This window comes from Leopardus geoffroyi, chromosome D3 (assembly GCF_018350155.1).
Source record: "Leopardus geoffroyi isolate Oge1 chromosome D3, O.geoffroyi_Oge1_pat1.0, whole genome shotgun sequence".
Classification (NCBI taxonomy): Eukaryota; Metazoa; Chordata; class Mammalia; order Carnivora; family Felidae; genus Leopardus; species Leopardus geoffroyi.
Genome location: NC_059339.1, coordinates 6767380 through 6787654, shown reverse-complemented (window position 1 = coordinate 6787654; position 20275 = coordinate 6767380). Strand labels below are relative to the sequence as shown.

The 20275-nt window shown below is 48.9% G+C and overlaps 1 protein-coding gene and 1 long non-coding RNA gene across 16 annotated transcripts in view; one reads left to right on the top strand and one right to left on the bottom strand.

Moving 5' to 3' along the window:
- The window catches only part of PITPNM2 (phosphatidylinositol transfer protein membrane associated 2), a 145321-nt gene that overhangs the window by 36074 nt on the left and 88972 nt on the right, over nt 1-20275 (bottom strand). The window lies entirely within an intron of this gene.
- On the top strand, nt 10842-14934 carry LOC123587838. The gene is made up of 2 exons (XR_006707555.1): nt 10842-10936; nt 14597-14934. It is a non-coding gene; the product is annotated as an uncharacterized LOC123587838 (long non-coding RNA).

Sequence of the window (20275 nt, the reverse complement as noted above, 5' to 3'; positions counted from 1 at the left end):
ACCGAGAGCAATCAAATGTAAAAACAAACAAACAAGGCTTGGAGGCATACTCTCAGTGATCTGGAAAATGGAATTACCCATCACAATCCTTCCCCTAGATGGTGGGGGCTTTGCTGTGGTTACCCCCAGAGAGGTGACACGCTGCTAAATGGAAGGTGAGTGAAGGCTTCCAAGATGGACCGTGGCAGAATCAGGATAGCATTTCAGAGGGACCACGCCAGGGACAGCAGTCGGTGAAGATTCATGGTGACACTGGGTAAATGATAAGAGCGAGGGTCTGGCCAGGCAGGCAGCCTCCCTGGGGCACCATCTGTCCGAGGCCTGAGCGTCACCCAGGCACTAAGGGACTACTGGCTATGTAATGAGATTGGGGGAAAAGAATGTACCAGAACTCTTGGAACGATCAGCATGCAGGGTTGAAAGAAATTCTTTAATAAGCCACCTAGGGAGAGAGACTGAGAGGTGGGGGGTGTTACATAAATAAGTCAGAGATGGCCACTGTATTATTAGCCTCAAATGACCCCTATGTTACTCACTTCTGCACAGCAGGTGGGACTGGTAGCCCAAAGCCCCAGCACAAGCTCTCACGCATCCAACTGCTTTAAATACAGTCCAAATAAACATCTTTTTAGCTAATTAGAGGTCATCTACTTTACATAACCCACGAAGCTGCACCCCACATTTGCTGGCCATAGAAAAGACAAAGCCTGGGGCAACAAAACACCGCAGACAGGGAGGCTCCCCATCACACTTCTGAGTGATGTCACCAGACACGTGAGCGCCCTGTCTGACTCTCCTTCCCCTCCTGGGTGGGGGTCGCACATCACTGCATTTGCAAGGCCTCATGCTGGGAGGGACTTTCTCTCTCAGGCAACCTGTCCAAATGCCACGGGATAACACTTGCTGTTACACACTTGTTGTTATAGCCCCCCGCCCTCCTCCGGGTCCTGTCCCCTCCCTCATCAACCCAAAGCCCTGAACTTACCACAGAGAGGAGGGGGTTGAACTTTCCAGAGTTTACACTCAAGAGCATTGCTAACCTTCGTTCAAGGTAGATGGGTGCAGCCTGCAGCTGAGAGGGCCCGTGGGTTCGAGCCCAAGCTGACACTGTCCAGGACGAGAAAGCAGAGGCTGTGGGCTGCCCCCACTCAGCTCTGAGACCCACCTGCCCCGAGGCCCACAGATCTCTGCTCAAGTCTGGCTAGAAGCTGAGGCCACTGGAGACAGAGGTGATGGCCCCAGAGCCCCTGAAGTGTCACCTCCTGCCACGAGAGACTGGGATCAGCCAGGTGGCAGCACATCCAAGCCGACACCTGGAGCAACTTTCAAGTGGCCGACAGGGTAGGACAGGCACTGGATATGGGGACCTTCCTGACACAAAGGAGAGAGACCCACATGCTTGGGAGAAGCTCGATGCGATGAGGCCTGGAGACTAGAAGAGGAAGGATGAGGTTCAATAAGGGCCGTGCTTCCAAGGCTTTTCCACGTGGTCTTCTTTCAAGCCCAGGATCACCTTGCTGGGAAGGTACTAGACGCCCGTCACAGAACAGCAACTTAGCCAGTTGCTAAGTGTCAAGCATCGTGCCCTGCACGACACGGTGGCATGCACACCGATGTCCATGGGGCCTCAGGGGGCCCCTTCTGCAACACAGGACAAATGCAATGACCCACAATGACTTTGGGCAAGTCCCACAGCATCACCTCAATAACAAAGAAGTCAGATGCAATCCCTAAGTGTTCTTGAGAAACTGTGGGAGTCTAAGCAATCTGACCTTTGGTGATCTTAAAGGCTCCACGGAAAGTGACCTGCCTGTGCTCGCCTGCGCACAAGTCAGACCAAGTGTCCGTGCAAAGCTAGGGGCAAAGTCTGGGGCTGACCAGCGGTGCCGGCCCCATGACGGCCAGGAGATGAGCAGACCATGTGAACGCTCAGGATACAGCTCCATCTGCCACTGGGTGAGAGACCGTGTTTCTGCCTGTGCAACACCAGAACTCAGAGGTGGATGCACAGACAGACAGAAGGAAAGAACAGAGTGCCGCACAGTTAGAGATCAGTGCATGGGGTCTAAGAACAGGTCAGAGGGATCAGACCTCTGCGAGACCTGGGACGTCGCAGGTGGAGCCCCAGTCTGGGATCTGAGTTCAAAACCTGACGATGCCTTGATTGACCATGGTCCCCCAGGACGACTGACAGGGCCTGCTGAGACTCGGTGTCTCCATACAGCAAATGCGGATAACATCATCTGCCTTCCAGAGTTGCCAGTGTCCCCAAGATGACAAAAGTGGACCAGCCAGGGGTGGTGTTTGTCAGTGCAGAGGGGGGACTAGGGAAAGGCTTCAGGGAAGGTGGAGCTTTACAGTGACAGGAGCGGGGGCTTCCTGGGACCCGAGGTATCCTCAGCAGACATGGACGTGCTGCAGGACAAGCCGAGCAAAGGCCCTGAGGCATAAATGTGCCACACTATCACAGTGACCTCCCACTACTGTGCCCCAGCACTGTCATGCCACATGCTGGGTTTGGGGCTGTGCGAATGCACGGAGGCCACCCCACAGTCACTGACCACAGGAAAGGGTGGCGTTCAAGGCTGAGATGAGGCCATGCCCTGCAGCCGAGTGCCCATGATGTTCAGTGGGACAGGAGCAGGGTGACAAGAGACCATCATGTGCTTCCAGGAGTGCTCTCCTTCTGAGGGACAAGAGACACACTCCTCAGACAAGGTCTGAGCATAAAGCATGAACTTCATAACCAGAATTTCCACAGGCAAGCAAATGTTATCCTTTGAAGCAGCCCCTGGTGCAGGTATGCGGTCCCCCGTGTCCGCCGGGGGTCCCCTCCGGAAGCCTTCAGAGCTCTGCACCCCTTCAGGAAGCTCCCAGTGAGAGGAGCAGAACTCAGGAGATGGCCACGGGTGATCTCTCAGTGCTGGCCACATTGGGTGTTGTCTTTCAAGCTGATCACTCTAAAGGGGTCTCGTCAAGGACCAGCATTTTATTTAGTTAAGAAACAAAGTCAGGCCTGTTTCTTTACAGCTACACCCTCACCAGTGGGTTCGGGAATCCATCCTGACTTCCTGTTGAAGACGGTGGGGTAGGAGCATTTCTGTTCTACTGTCCTCCCTCGAAAACAACACAAACTACAGAGACAGGGGAGTCCTCGTGGCTGATGAAACAAGGCAATCACTACTCCCCCAAACCACAGACACCATGAAGCCTGAACTGGAAGAAAGGAACATGCTGACAGCTTACACATGCCTCTTCCTTGGACCCCCAAGTAAATATCACTTCTTGAAAGTCATGGCCATGATCCTCCTGCTGGAATGAAGAAATAGGATTGTGGATGCCACCCAGGTGAGGGGAGGCATCTCCCTGTCTTGTTTTTCAAAAGAAAAAACTTCTTATAAATTTATTTTGAGAGAGAGAGTGAGCACAAGCAGGGGAGGGGCAGAGAGAGAAGGAGAGAGAGAGAATCCCAACCAGGCTCTGCGCTCTCTGCGCTCACAGCCCCAAGGTGGGGCTCAAACTCATGAACCATGAGATCACGACCTGAGCCAACATCAAAAGTCGGATGCTAAACTGATTGAGCCACCCAGGCACCCCCAAAAGAAAAATGTTTTATTTTAAGTATTACATACATACAAAATATGCATGTATCATAAGTACAGATATATTTTCACAAACCGAACACAACTGTAGGACCAGCAAGGATCGAGAAACAGGAAGTTAACAACCCAGAAGTCCCCTATGGGTCTCCTTCTAGTCATAGCTCCTCAACTGTGGACAACCACTCTCCTGCCATTTGCTTCTTTTGTACTTTAATGAATTGCCAATACCCAGTTGTCTTTGGGTGATTTCATACAGAAGCATACTATATGTGTTTTTGATCCTGGCTTCTTTTGACCATGATGCTCATGTGATTCGTCCAAATTTTTGCATGTGGCTGTAGATTGTTCTCATTGCTGTCTAGTATTTCATTGAGTGGATGTACTATAATTGACTTAACTATTCCATTGTTGATGGGAATTTGGTGATTTCCAATTTGAGGCTGATGGGACTAGTGCTGCTGTGAACAACTGAGCACATGTAGAGATGCGATTTTACATTGTGGGATGGAATTCGTGTGGGAATTGATGGGAAATAACACCAATGGGCCATTTCTATGACAGAACCCTGTTTTCCAGCTAAAACAGATACTGGGAGTGAAGTGAGGCTGGGGAGAGAGAAGGGGCAGCAAGGGGTTGGTCATAACATGGACAGCCAGTGATGTAAAGAGCTTTGCTGACAACCATTATGACCGTGGACTCTGAAACACGAGAGAGACCGAATCCCTAGGCAGAAGATAAATAACAGCTCTGGCCAGAGAGCCTTCCAGACAGTAAGTAAGCCCATAGTGCATCTGCTCTGGACCACTCCCACATTTTCACATGCTGCTATTTGGAAGGTGGTTAAAGAATAATAATCACAAAGGAACTCACATGAGTACTATGGCATTAAGGGTGGGGGAGCAAATGAAGAAGAACACACAGCATGAGGAATCGTCCAGAGAAATACAGAAAGACATCAGAAAATCAGTTCACAGACCCAGAGAAACTACAGATATAACCTCTTAAGAACTGGTAGGGGCAGAGGCACTTGGTGGCTCAGTTGGTTAAGCATCTGGCTCAGGTCATGATCTCATGTTTCATGAGTTCAACCCCCATATTCCTGCTTAGGATTCTCTCTCCCTCCCTGTCTTCCCTTACCTTTCTCAAAATAAAGAAACTTAAAATTTTTAAATAAAAAAATAAAAAGAACTGACAGGGTCAGATGAGTGGAAAAAAATACATACAGAAATTTAAAAAAAATGATTTGAGGGGCACCTGGGTGGCTCAGTTGATTAAGCATCCAACTCTTCATTTCAGCTCAGGTCATGATCTCATGGTTCATGGGTTCGAGCCCCACATCGGGCTCTGTGCTGACAGCATGGAGTCTGCTTGGGATTCTGTCTCCCTCTTTCTCTGTCCCTCCCCTGCACACTCTATCTCTCTCTCAAAAACAAATAAATAAACATTAAAAAAAAGTTTAAAAAATTTAAAAGAATTTTAAAAATTTTAAAAATAAATGAAAAAATTTTTTTTAAAAAAGAAATTATTTGATAACAGAAAGAGATGAAAGCTGAAAAGTGAGTTAGTGGAGCTCAGGGGAAAATGAGAAAAAAAATAAATACATCACATATTTTTAAAAAAAACCCATATAATAAGCAATGAATAAATGATGAAGCAGAGCATAAACAACTAGAGAGTTGTGGTGAGTGGGTTGCAAGAAATCACACAAAATTAAATGGAGAAGACTAATAAGACAAAAATGACAGATATAGGAGGCAAAAGAAAACCCAACATATACATTGGTGAAGAAAACAGAATAATAGAACAGGAGGAAAAGTATTCAAATATATAATGGAAAATCCCCTGAAAAACAAAACAAAAACAAAAACAAAACTTGGCTCTACAAATTAACTGCCATTCACTGGCCCAGGAAAACTCGATGGTGTAATTAACACCAAGGCATCTTTAAAAAGGTCCTGATCTTAAAGGATAAAGAAAGAACCATATAACTAGGGGGGCAGAAAGGTGAATTGAGAATTAGAATCCTCCATAGCAACCCAATTTCAGAAAACAGTGGAGCAATATCTACAGAGTTGTGAGAGAAAGAAATTATGAACCAGAATTTTATACCCAACAAAATTGTCCTTTGAGTATAAAGTTAATGGACATTCTGTAACATAAATTTAGAGGCTTAGGCATCCATAAGGTCTTAAAAATTACTTCATGCTGAAATCCAGCCAACCAAAATAAGTTCATCAATGAAAGAATCCTGGTGAATACTGAATTAATATTTTTGAAATTGGAGCAATTATTGTTTTTGAATAGAATATAAAAACCTTGACAATGTACACAAATAATAACAAAAATTGAAAGTGGAAACACAGAGGTGGATGGCATGAAAGTTGATTCATTATATAGATTTAAAACTTAATAGGGGATGAAGAGTCAGAGCACAGGGGTTTTTAGGGCAGTGGAACTATTCTGTATGATACTATAAAGGTGGATACATATCATTATACATTCGTCAAAACTCAGAGAATATACAACACAATGCAAACCACGGACTTTGGGTGATAACGATGTCCTGATATAGGTTTATCAATTGTGACAAATGTGCCACTCTGGTGGAGGATGTTGATAGTGGGGGTGGCTGTGCATGTGGGGGCAGGGGAGTATATGGGAGTTCTCTGTACTATCCTCTCAGTTTTGCTGTGAACCTAGAACTGCTTTTAAAAATACAGTGTATTGATTTAAAAAAATGATTCTAGGGGCACCTGGGTGGCTCACTTGGTTAAGCATCTGACTTCGGCTCAGGTCATGATCCCACGGTTCGTGAGTTCAAGCCCCGCATCGGGCTCTGTGCTGACAGCTCAGAGCCTGGAGCCTTCTTCAGATTCTGTGTCTCCCTCTCTCTCTCTGCCCCTCCCCTGCTCCTGCTCTGTCTCTCAAAAATAAATAAATGTTAAAAAAAAAATGATTCTAACCTATTAAAAGTTTTCTCTCATGGACTTCAAGCTATATTACAAAGCTGTAATAATCAAGACAGTATGGTACTGGGCCCAAAACAGACACTCAGATCAATGGGACAGAATGCAGAACCCAGAAGTGGACCCACAAACATATGGCCAATTAATCTTTGACAAAGCAGGAAAGAATATCCAATGGAATCAACACAGTCTCTTCAGCAAGTGGTGCTGGGAAAACTGGACAGCAACATGCAGAAGAATGAACCTGGACCGCTTTCTTACACCATACAGAAAAATAAACTCAAAATGGATGAAAGGCCTCAATGTAAGACAGGAAGTCATCAAGATCCTTGAGGAGAAAGCAGGCAAAAACCTCTTTGATCTTGGCCACAGCAACTTCTTACTCAACACCTCTCCAGAGGCAAGGGAAACAAAAGCAAAAATGAACTACTGGGACCTCATCAAAATAAAAAGCTTCTGCACAGTGAAGGAAACAATCAGCAAAACTAAAAGGCAACCGACAGAATGGGAGAAGATATTTGCAAATGACATATCAGATAAAGGGTTAGTATCCAAAATCTATAAAGAACTTAACAAACTCCACACCCAAAAAACAAATCATCCAGTGAAGAAATGGGCAAAAGACATGAACAGACACTTCTTCAAAGAAGACATCCAGATGGCTAACAGACACATGAAAAAATGCTCGACATCCGTCATCATCAGGGAAATACAAATCAAAACCACAATGAGATACCACCTCACACCTGTCAGAATGGCTAAAATGAACAACTCAGGCAACAACAGATGTTGGTGAGGATGTGGAGAAAGAGGATCTCTTTTGCACTGCTGGTGGGAAGGCAAGCTGGTGCAGCCACTCTGGAAAACAGTCTGGAGGTTCCTCAAAACTTTAAAAATAGAACTACCCTACGACCCAGCAATGACACTATTAGGTATTTATCCAAGGGATACAGGTATGCTGTTTCGAAGGGGCACATGAACCCTAATGTTTACAGCAGCACTATCAGCAATAACCAAAGTATGGAAAGAGCCAAAATGTCCATCGATGGATGAATGGGTAAAGAAGATGTGGTGTGTGTGTGTGTGTGTGTGTATGTGTGTGTGTGTGTGTGTGTGTGTGTGTGTATATACACACACATATATACATATATATATATATATATATATATATATATATGTATACACATACATACATACATACACCCCCCCCACAATGGAGTATTACTCAGCAATCAAAAAGAATGAAATCTTGCCATTTGCAACTACGTGGATGGAACTAGAGGGTATTATGCTAAGCGAAATTAGTCAGAGAAAGACAAATATCATATGACTTCACTCATATGAGGACTTTAAGACACAGAACAGATGAACACAAGGGACGGGAAGCAAAAATAATATAAAAACAGGGAGGGGGACAAAACAGAAGAGACTCTTAAATATGGAGAACAGAGGGTTACTGGAGGGGGTGTGGGAGGGGGGACGGCCAAATGGGTAAGGGGCACTAAGGAATCTACTCCTGAAATCATTGTTGCACTCTATGCTAATTTGGATGTAAATTTTAAAAAATGAAATAAAATAATTAAACAAAAGTTTTCTCTCAGAAAGCTAATTAAAGTTTACCAGAGGCTGGGGAGGGGGAAAACTGGGGAGGCATTGTGTACTGGTTATAGGATTTCTATGTGGGGAATGAGAACATTTTGGAAATAGGAGAGGAGATGGTTGCACAATACTATAAATGTACTAATGCCACAGGACTGGACACTTAACATGTTTGAAAGGGAAAACTTTGTGTTATATAATGACTACAATTAAAAAAAAATAAGAGTGTAGTATAAAAAACCCCACTGAATCACACACTTTAAATCAATGAATTGTATGGTATATGAATTGTATCTCAATAAAGCTGTTTAAAAAGTTCTTCTCTTAAAAAAAGTTTTTCTCTTTTCCCCATTAACTTTAAGGAACTTTTAGGAACTACTTATTATCACTTAAGATTAAGAAATGTGTTTCTCAAAAATAAACAAACATTTGGGGCACCTGGGTGGCTCAGTGAGTTAAGAAATGTGTTTCTGAAGTTTAGCAATTTCTTTCCATTTCATTTCAAAGACATACAAATGGATGTGTCTTCAGTTAAATTTAAGAAAATTAAACTTGACTTTTTATTTTAAAACTGCACGCAGGGGCACCTGGGTGGCTCAGTCAGTTAAGTGTCTGACTCTTGGTTTCAGCTCAGGTCATGATCTCACAGTTCATGGGATCGAGCCCCGCATCAGGCTCTGCACTGACAGTATGGAGCCTGTTTGGGATTCTCTCTCTCCTTCCCTCTCTCTCTCTCTCTGCCCCTCCCATGCTCACGCTCTCTTCTTCTCAAAATAAATAAATACTAAAAAAAAAAAAAACAAAACACAAAACTTCATGCAGACTAAGATCCATTTTTTTTTTTAAGTTCTTACTACTCTGTATGTGTGTGTTTGTATAAAGAGTCTGAAATAATGCTCACTGGATGCTGGTGAGGGTTATCTCAGATCGATGGAATTTGGGACAACTTTTACTTGTACTTTTCTTTGTTACTTGATGTTTTACAAGGCGCAGCAGCAGACTTTGAGTAGCATTTTGAGTACTAACCAGGGAAGGACAGTCGATGCAGTTGTTAAAACCGCGGACTTTGAGTCAGCCGGACTTTCCACCACCTCCCAGCTCTGACTGTGGGCAAACTGCTTAAACTCTTTGATCTTTCATTTCATCTTCCACAAAACAGCAAAATAGCAGGTGAGAACAGCACCTGCCCTGTTGGGCTGTCTTCTGGCTTAAATGACACGATGCACATAAAATGCTTAGCCCAGTTCCACCCGGTACTCAGCTAGCCATTAGGTGGTGTTAACGTGCTCGGCAGGGTCAGGCAGGCTGGGCCCTGGGCCTGGGCAGCTTTCTGGCTGTGCTGCTGACCTCAGGCACAGACACTAAGCCTACCACCATCAGGGAAAGACAGCCCAGCACCCAGGCACAGACATCTGAGGGACAAATGACCCCTTGGCAGGCCGGGTCTGCTTCACAGACGGAATGTGAACCTGCCAGGCATGACACAGGGTCCCCGTGCCTTCATCCTGGTTGAGCCTGGAGCAAGAGGGTGCAGCTGGAGCCCAGGCCAACGAGAGAAGGCAGTGTGACTTGTGTGCCTGCCTGTGCCCTGAGCCCCCTTCAACCAGCAGCCGAACCCTCAATCTCATCACACCCACTCGGGCTGCTCGCGAGACACCCATTTCATCTCCGTCCCCGCTGGAGTCGTGACGGGTTAGACAGGGTTATATTTTACTCCTTTCCACAGGGCAGCCTTCAGTGCCTGGCACAGTGAGGCGGAAGAAAGGAAAACGGCTCCAGACGCCCTTCTTCGAGGGAAGCCAGGTGAGGAGTCTGAGTGACCGCTGTGCCCCCAATGCACCCATACGCACATCCCCCCAGGCCCTCTCCAGGGAAGACAGGGACGGGCCTTCCAATGGGCCTCATGCGTGGCACTTGGCCCCTGATCTGTAGAAAAGCCTTGGCTTTCCAGAACCCCCATATTCATGATCCCAGGACCCATGTTAACCAGGGAGGAGACGGACAGGGCACCAGCAGGCATGGTAAGCAGGGAGGCAACGAGGAGAGAGCCCAGCCCTGGACAAGGCACAAGGTCCAGAGAGCTCCAGGCCAGGGTTCTGGCACAGGCAGACAGGGGGAAGGGCTGTCACCCCCTCCTCCTCAGGCAGCCTGTCCCATCTGAACCCATATGAGGAAGACAAAAAAAAAAGGAGGATGAAGATGACCAAAACACCTGGTTTTGCCTGAGGGGTCAAGGGCAGGACACATCTCAGGGCCTCCCAGGCTGGAAGCTCAAAGGTCTTCAGTGACCCCCCTACCCCGGGCATGGTGGGGAAGGGGCTGGGGTGGCCAGGCTGAAGGGACTTTGGTGAAGCCTGGCGGGTTGCCGGGGCTGGGCTCAAGAGGGCAGGCGACACAGCAGGTAGGGAAGACCACTCTGAGCAAAGGCTGTGGCCGGGAGGGAAGCGAGAAAATTGAGTTTATGGAACTTAATCTGTTTTTCCACGATTAGCTGGGGTTTGACGTCACAGATGGAATTGAGGAGCGAGGCTGTGCGGAGACAAGGGGGATGGGATCTGTCCAAACGCAATTCAGCTGCATTCTGGCCATTAGGTCTGGGAGCAACTCTGAGCCAGGCCATCGGAGCCTGCCTAGACATGTGTGACCGCTGGAGGACAGCTGGCAGCCTCGGAGCACCCTGGGTCTCTCCCCCACATCCTCCAGGAAAGCCCCCTTTCCTCTGCTCTCGGCTTCCCAAGTCTGCTGGCCCCTAATCAGGGGCAGAAGCAGGTAAGAGAACTTCACCTGCCCCCACGTGGGCAGCTCTCCCCCACCATCCACATCTAGGGAAGGCAGGCTCCAGATGAATAGGGGACAACCCCCTTGTGCCCCAGGGACGTGCCTGCCAGGCCAGGGGTGGGGTGGGGGAGCATGTGCATGAAGTTAGCACCCATGGGCTGCCTCTCTGTCCCTGGGGGTAGTAGGCACATCCCCCAGGAAAGTCTGGGCTGGAAGGAGCTGGGGGAGGGGGGTCCAATCCCTGCCCCCAAGGGTGTTCCGTCTTTAGCTGTTAGATGTTGGACTTCCACCAAGATTTCTCTGGAGGAAAAGGTAAAGGATGTTCCCCCCACCCTCCACCACACCCCAGGTCAACGGTCACCTTATAAATGAGAGTGAGACCTGGATTTCACAGGTGGGAAGAGCCAGAGGACACAGCCTCACCCCCTGCTCTGGCCTGAGCAATGGAACCAGGACCCATGGAGCCCCAAAGCCTTGGGCACCCCTGCAGTTACTGACATCCCAGGGAAGGCCATAAATCCCGTCACCGTGCACCCGGAGGGCCAAGCTGGGGACCTCTGCCAAGCCACTGCAGGGCTTGGCCATCAGACCCCAAGGGACAGTGGCCGCTGGGGGCACTGCAGGGCAGGTGCTGCTCTGCGGGGCTAGGAGCTTGGGGTGGTAGGAGCGGGACCCTTAGGAAATGCTTGAGGGCTGTGTAGCTTTTCACCTGTAGCACCTCAACCCGAATGGCAGCCAGGGGGTTCAGCGGGAGGGTTTTTCACGGCTGCGGTGCAGAAAGCAAGGCAGACCCAGAGAGGGTGGGTGCCCTGCCAAGGACTGCAAGCCAAGGGGTATCAGTGCCCCGATTTCCTGACTCCTACTCCCTTGACGAGCCCGCAAATTCCAACGTCACTAGTGGGGGAAAGGGGAGAGGAGATTTGCACGTGGGGAACTGAAAACTGAGAGCCAGATCCTCTGGGCCAACATGAGGGGCTCGAGCCAGCACTCACCTCCTGCTCTGTACTCCTCGCCCTTGGGGGATCCTGCCGGCCACTGCTGCTCTGACCGTCACCACGCGGGCCTCCAGGGGGTGCTCCCCACAGTGAGCACTCAGCACAGCTCCAACAAGCCTGAGCTGTTTTAAGAAGGCCACTGGACGAGGCCTTACGAAGGACATGTGACGAGGGAAACACAAATCCAGAGGGACCTCGCCTACCAGCCTGGCGGCAGGCGGTGGCTCACACAGCCATCGGCTGGGGCGTGCTCAGGGGCCTTCCGCCCGGTGGTCGCCTTTCCCGGGCGCTGCACTTCAGCGGCAACATCCAGATCATTCCATGTCAGCAGTGCACGTGTCTGCTCACCGAAGGTCCTGCGTCTGGGCCTCCCAAGAGCGTGTTGGCCTTGGAGATGAGCACCGCTCTGGGGTAAGAATGCCCCCCAGCTACTGAGGCAGAAGAAGGGGCACCCCTCAGGTGTCTGAAAGTGGGGGGCACCTCTAGGCGAGTGGGGCTCTGGTTATGCCGGTATCTGGCACAGAGCTCGGCCCAAAGCACCTTTGCTCATCAACTCCTGCCCCCCCCCCCGCCCCCCGAAGAAGCAGCTTCGGGGCACCCGAGTATGCTGAGAGGCAGAGCTGGGATCTCCCCCCAGACGGGTGATGGCCCCTTGTTACAACGGCAGTGTGACAGCGATAACCTAAGTAAGCGTCAGTGACCATCGCAGCAGACGGTGCCGAGTGCCCACTTCTCAGGCCAGCCTGGGCTCCGGGTTACGAATGGACACCCCGGGTGGGCCCAGCACCCAGCAAGCCTGCTACAGCGATCCAGCTCCCGCCACCATTGTGTACCTCTCTCCAATCCTCTTCTTTCTTTCCTCAAGTTCCCACCTTGGGTCAAGTCCCCCCACCCGCACCCGCTGCCCCGTGACAGGGGCTCCCACGGGGAGCTGACCTGCCGTCGGCCTGTGCCTTCCTACGGGAGTCTCCCCCGCCGCCAGCACGCACACATGCAAGGGTCGGCCCCCGTGTTTACAAAACGCAAACAAAACCCCCACGGCTCTCTTAACCCCACCCCATCTCTCTGCTCCCCCTTTAGAGCAAAACTCCTCCTAAGACTTAGCTACGCTTGCAGTTTCCATGTTCCTAATCTCTTTCAACCCACTAGTCCGTTGCAAAGGCACCGGTCGGGGCCGCCAGCGACCCCGGCGCTGCTAAGCCGATTCTCGGTGCTCCATCACGTCTCCACGTCCATTACTTCCTGTATTTAACACCCACTGATGGAGCACGTGCAGGTGGCAGGCAGGTAGCCCAGCCCTTGGACAGACCCACACACCCACCGACAAACCTCTGCTCGGAGCCCAGCGGATGCGAGACTCCAGCTGGCTCCAAGCTGATTGGCCATAAGCTATAGATTATGCTTCGGTTTTTGTTCCAAAAATACACAGCCGGGATCGTGCAGCCTCGGCAAGTGGCCCCGTGGGGCTGACCTCCGATCTAGAGGGGCACAGACTCCGTGGTGGGGTTTAGGAGCCGGGGTCCCTAGTCCTGCCCGCTTTAGGGCAAGCTCTCATGGCTTGATACCCAAGGCTCTTTCTGCAGACGCTACAGCCCAGTGGGGGGCGGGTCCAGTGGAGTATTAAAGCCATTAGCTCTGAGAAACTGCCCACAGCTCCCCATAGTGCCTGACACCGTGGTTCCCAAAGTTGCTGGGGCCCAGGAACCAGGTGGAGTGCTCTTTGAAGGTACAGATTCCAGAGAAACTGAGAGGTCAGAGCCTTAGCCGCCTCCCTCCTCCCCCACCCCCCCCCCGCCCCCGGTGAGGAGGTTGGAGGAGGAAATGTCCAGTCTGTCCAACACGGACTCTCCTGGAGGCCCCACCAGGGTCTCATCTTATCCCACCTCCCAACACACGCAAAACCACACTTTCTTCTCGGTCCCTTGGCGCATAAACCCCTTCGTCCGCTTTACATAGTCAGAGTTACTTAATCCTCACAACTGCCTTGTGTTAAATACATGACCCCCAGTTATCTATTTGTTTAATTGAGATGCAATTCACATGCCATACAATTCATCCTTTTAAAGTGTGCACTTCAGTAGTTTTTAGTATATTTACAGAGCTGCGCAACCATCACCACTACCGAATTCCAGAACATTTCCTCACCCCAAAAGGAAACCCAGTACCCGTGAGCGCTCACTCTCTGTCCCCACCCCCACCCTCACCCCCACCAACTCGCTGGCACTCATTCATCCGCGTTCTGTCCCTATGGGTTTGCACACCCCGGACATTTCACATAAATGGATTCGCACCATGTGTGGCCTTTTCTGTCTGGCTTCTCTAACTTAGCATCATGTCTTTGAGGTTCATCTGCGCGGCCTGGATCCGTACCCCCTTCCTTTTTATGGCAGAATAACATCCTGCTTCATGGCTATGACATCCGTTTTCATAGCTGCAGAAACTATGGCTCCATGTCTCTGAAGTCCCTTGTCCCCCGCCCATCACTCAGTAAGCACCGGAGTCAAGTTTATCTTTCTGTGCAGCCAAGAGAAACGGCTCAAGAACTGAACAATCGTAATCACATTTGCACCAATTTATATAAATATATACCCTTAGCATTATTAATAGCGCTTTATGGTTTATAAAAGCCTTTCACTTTATACTCTTGCTTTTTCAGATCGATCCTCCAAGGTGGAAAAGACAAGTGTGCCCCATTTTTGGAAGGAACCAAGAACTTAAGGTGGTGTGTCCAAGGCCTGAGACATTTATTGATGGATTTATGGTGGCTGCATCAGAATCCAGATATAACGTAAGCCAACAGGATAGCTTTAACACTTGTTTACAAAGATGCATGATTTAGAGAGCTGCTTTTATTTTCTCCTTTGGATTACTTTGTAGTAAATGCAAACCTTGCAGCCGAGGGAAAACCCACATAAACTCCATCTGAGAGTGATTACTTGGTTTTAATTTAATGTTTCTGACCGATCCTGGAAATAAAGGTTGGTATTTCTTTCAGAATACAGACTCCTTGGTTCCAGCCCAAATCTTAACTGCATTGCTGACGGAGGGTAATTTGGATGATTTATTGAGGATAAAATCTCAACTTTATAACCTGGCAGATAAGTTCCTTAAATCCAAGTCTCAATAAGCCCCTCCAACCTCCCCCCTCAGCAAGAAGTCTTTTATTTTAATTAAAAAAAAATTTTTTTTTAATGTTTTATTCATTTTTGAGACAGAGAGAGACAGAGCATGAACGGGGAAGGGGCAGAGAGAGAGGGAGACACAGAATCGGAAGCAGGCTCCAGGCTCTGAGCCATCAGCCCAGAGCCCGATGCGGGGCTCGAACTCACGGACCGCGAGATCGTGACCTGGCTGAAGTCGGACGCCCAACCGACTGCGCCACCCAGGCGCCCCTAATTTTTAAAACATTTTTATTCATTTTTGAGACACAGAGACAGAGCGCGAGTGGGAGAGGGGCAGAGAGAGGGACACACAGAGAAAACAAGCAGGCTCCAGGCTCTGAGCTGTCAGCACAGAGCCTGACGCGGGGCTCACATTTCATGAACCATGAGATCACGACCTGAGCCGAAGTCAGATGCCTAACCAACTGAGCCACCCAGGCGCCCCAAGAAATCGTATGCTGGCTTCCCTCTGAACTTCACGTATCCAGAGGTATTTACTGAGCCAGATGTCAGGATCTGTACCAAGTGCTAAGGTTTCGGGGGACCACAACAGAGCCCGCTGGGAGCCTCTAGGCCACATGAAAAGACGGACATTGCCTGAGTTATCAAAGATCTGCTGGGGGATATTACTCACCCTTAAAAAGGAAGGAAGATGCGGACCCCCGGCCCGGGCCTGCCTGCCTCACCCTGCTCTAGCCACCCGGCATGCTTCCTTCTATTGGAATAACCCAGGTGAGTTCCTAACTCCAGCCTCTGCTGTGTCTGTTGAAGCCGGTACCTGAGACTCGGCACAGCTGGCTCCTTGCCGTGATACTGGCTCAACACCAGATGCCGTGCCCCTCCGGGGAGGACCCCACTGCTTACCACGCTCTCGAGCGATCTGATTTACGTGTACACAGCACAGGCAACCCCACGCTGGGGGCCTCGCCTGCCTCATTCCCAGCCGGAAGAAATTACAGCAAATCTGCCCTATTTGCCTTTTCATTCCCTGCAGGTGCTGGGGAGCAGGGGCCTGGCACTTAGTAGGTACTCAAGAAGGTTTGCTTGGTGAATGTTCAGGCAGATAATGCCACTAAGCAGCCAAAGTGCTAATTACAAACTGCTCTGTTAGCTGTTCCTCAGAGCAACTCAAAGATTCTCCAAGAATAGCGCCTTGCTGTCCCTGGAATAACAAACCCAGTTTCTTGATAGCGTCTGTGACTCAGACTGTTCACGGAGCCAGACTTGCCTCCCCCCTTCCTCCCCCCTCCCCCCCCCCCGACCCTGTTCCCCCGAGAGTATGCAGGGGCATAAACCTCAGACACACACAGGGCTGGATGCTGTTATCCATGGAGGGCACAGGGGGCATCCGGGGCCATCTCAACCCCTTTCCTACGGGGGTGTTTTGGGAAAGACAAGCGTGGCCTTGAGTGAGATCCAGAGATCCAGCAACACCCAGGGGCCCAAATATCTTACAGTGGCTGCCACCTGCTCTCAGATATGCTCAGTGCATTACAATTTATCACACCAGGCCGCCACATTCTCGTTAGGAAGTCATTGTTTGGAAGTAGCCAGAGAAAGGTGGGAAGAGGAAAGCCGTGAGGGGCTGAGTCACTTGACGGGGCCACACAGCGAGTCAAGAGCAGGATGGAACAGAATCCATATTTCCTGGCCTGTGATCCAGGCTTGACCTACTGTGCCCTTGGGTAAGCAAGGGTCCAAGCACCTCAGGCCACCGACAATTGGGTGCAAGTGCTCACTCAGTAGGGAGCAAGCAGGCCTGGTTCCACCCTGAGCCAAAAGGAGCAGCCAGTGTCCCGAGGGGGAGCTGTGTGTGTATGCACATGAAAATCCATGTGTCTGTACAACTCTGCCCAGGCCTTGCTCTATCTCACTGAGAAGCATGGCCTTTACAGCCAGGCGTCCCAGGGCTGCCGGAGAACACTGTATGCCTGGAAATTTTCCCAGCTCTTCTTTGCAGTGCTATTAGTTTCCCTTCATCGCCCCATAAAATCCTCCTGCCGATGATGGATGCCACCCCATCGTGGGAGGGAGGGAGGAAAGAAAACACAAAGGAAAAAAAAACCCTCTGGTTAAACTTGGAAAACCCCATGGGCACATAACTTGGGAAAAGGCGGCATCAGAGGTAGTTGGGTTGCCCAGTTCAGCTGCACAGGCTGTGCACTGCCCAACTCCAAGAGATGACATTCTTGTGGACTATAAGATTGGCAGTCCCCTGAGTTGGGCAGTGCAGGGAAAGGGCCCTGCTTGATCTGGGGCAATGTTTTCAACAGTCTCAAGGTCCACTCCTCACTGAAACCTTGTCCTAGCATGAGGATCCTTCAATTCTCAGGAACCACCCTTTGGGTCAGAAGAACTGACCAAAATCGAAGAGGAATCAGGGTGAAGACTTTGGTATCTCTTGAGTCATTCTGGGGGCCAGGCTGGAATCTCGCCCCAAGCCTAGGACCTGACGGAAGAATTAGCTATCTTTTATGAGCTGAATCTCGCTTCTCCAGCACCCTCCTCTCTCTCCAAACCACTCTTATCTTTCACCAGTTCTGGAAAATTCTTAGCAATTCTCTCTCCGAACATGACTCGAGCTTATTTTTCTCTACTCTTTGTGGAATTCTAATCAGATGAAAGTCAGGTGTTTCCCTTCTCCATGTGTCTTATCTTTTCTATGGCTTCCTTCCCTTCCCTTTGCTGTTTTCTGGATGATTTCTTCACATGTGGCCTCCAGTCACTAACTCCTGCTTCAGCTATGCCTACTCTCCTACTGAAGTTCTATTTGGTTCTTTTTCAGATCTGCTTCATCATTTTTTACAGCTTCTTATTCCCTGCATGGTTTTCCAACCCTGCCTTCTATTTATTCAAACGCATTGAACACAGTTATTTTCTCTTCTCTGCCTAAATATTGCTGTAGCTGAGGTCCCGAGGGTCTGTTTCTGCTGTGAATGGTTCATGCTGGCTCTGGCTCTGGCTCATGGTGTCTTCTCTCTTCTGATGCTTCGTTATTTTTGAGGACGAACTGCTCATTTTCTGTGGAAGTTACGCGGAGAAAAGCCTTTGAGACTCAAGACGAGGGTCTGTGCTTTCTGAGAAGATTTACATTTGCTTCAGCAAACGCCTGGGTTACTGCCTGTCTGAGACCACCCTCAACTCCCAGCTAGCAGTTGGTCTGAAGATTGGGTTGGGGCGGGGGGGGGGGGGGTTTGAGCTCACCCTTGTCATCCTCCAGAACAGATAACAAGTATATTTATTTGCTGGGGCTGCTGTCACAAAGGACCACGAACTGGGTGGCTTTAAATAATACATTTATTCGCTGATGGTTCTGGAGGCCAGAAGTCTGAAATTAAGGTGTCCGTAAGGTCGGTTCCCTCTTAGCTTCTGGGAGTTGCTGGCAATCCTGGATCCTGGGCATTTTTCGGCTCCCTGCTGCATCTGCTGTCACGGGCCATTCTCTTTGTGTCTCTGGGTCCCTGTGTCTTCACAGGGACCTTCTTATAAGGTCCTGTTACAAGACCTTGTAAATCCTTCTTATAAGGACACCAGTCAGTGGACTTAGGACCCACTCAACTCCAGTAGAACCTTAACCTGATTACATCTGCAAAGACCCTATTTCCAAATAAGGTCACATATGCAGGTGGGGGGTGGGGAAGAGGGTACAATTCAAAGCACACTCTCCGTCAGGGTGTAACCTCTCTCAGCAGCCTGGACCTTATAATTTCTACAGTTTCTTCTCAGTGTCGCCTGGCGTTACACTTTTCACTCTATTCACTGCAGCACACTGCCTTCCCTCTGTCACCCCAGTAAAGGGGACGTGGCCTCCTGCGGCCCCACCTGTTGAACACCCTCAGGGACAGTACACAGGAAAGGACAGTGTGACAAGGTTCTCCCCGGACTCCCTCAGCAGCAAGCAAATGGCAAAGGTTGGTCTATTGTACGATAAGAACCATCGTCATTTTGAACAACTACTTAGGGGGGAAAAAAGCAAACAGTCAATACACTAAATTCGACGAAAAGTTCTAGTAACTAAATCTTCCTTCCACTCTTGGGATAAATCCTACTGGTCATTCTTATATTATTCTTTTAATGTTTGGCTGAATTAAATGTTGTTTTGTTTTTTTTTTTTTTTTCAAAAAGAATTCAGGTTTCTATTCAAAAGTGAGACTGGCCTGTAGTTTGGCTGAGTTATCCTCTGACTTTGATATGAGGGCTCCTTCATGTTTTTGTATGTTTTGAAATAGGCTATATAACACGGGTATTATCTATATCTTGAAAGGGAAAGATGCTTGAAATCTTTGGGAGATTTCATTCCTGTTTTCGGGGCAAATTTATTTTCTTGAGAAGCCAGTTTTGGTAGTTTTTATTTTCTCAGAAAGTCCTACATTTCGCTTAGATTTTCTAATTAATTGGCGTAAAGGTGCATATAACAGTCTTTTCTTTTTAAAATCTCTTCTGGAAAAAAAAATTTAAAAAACAGAAAAAAAGGGTGGCTCAGTCGGTTAAGCATCTGACTTTGGCTCAGGTCATGATCTAACAGTTTGTGAGTTTGAGCCCCACATCAGTCCATGCTGTCAGCACAGAGCCCGCTTCAGATCCTCTGTCCCGCTTTCTCTGCCCCTCCCTGTTTGTGTTCTCCCAAAAATGCATAAATATTTTTAAAAATCCCTTCTGTAGTTATATTCTTTCTCGCTTGTGCCTTCTGCTTTTTTTTTTTACATCAGACTTACCAAAGTTGTGTTTCTTTTGTTAGTCTTTCCAAAGAACATGCTTTTAGAATTATTAATGAATTTTGTTTTCTGACTTCATGTGTAATGATATCTTTTTACCTTCTCTGAGTTTATTTTTCTAGCTTCTTGACTTGACAGCTGACTTCAACCATGTTTAGCCTTGCTTGCCTCTTAATAAATGAATTTAGGGCTACAGATTGTCCTTTGACTGCCAATTTGCCTTCACTGCATGGGTTTTACTTTCAGTGGCCTTACCGCTCTTCACTGAAAATACTGTAGTTTAAAATTTTTCACTTTGGGGGGCGCCTGGGTGGCGCGGTCGGTTAAGCGTCCGACTTCAGCCAGGTCATGATCTCGCGGTCCGGGCGTTCGAGCCCCGCGTCGAGCCCCGCGTCGGGCTCTGGGCTGACGGCTCAGAGCCTGGAGCCTGTTTCCGATTCTGTGTCTCCCTCTCTCTCT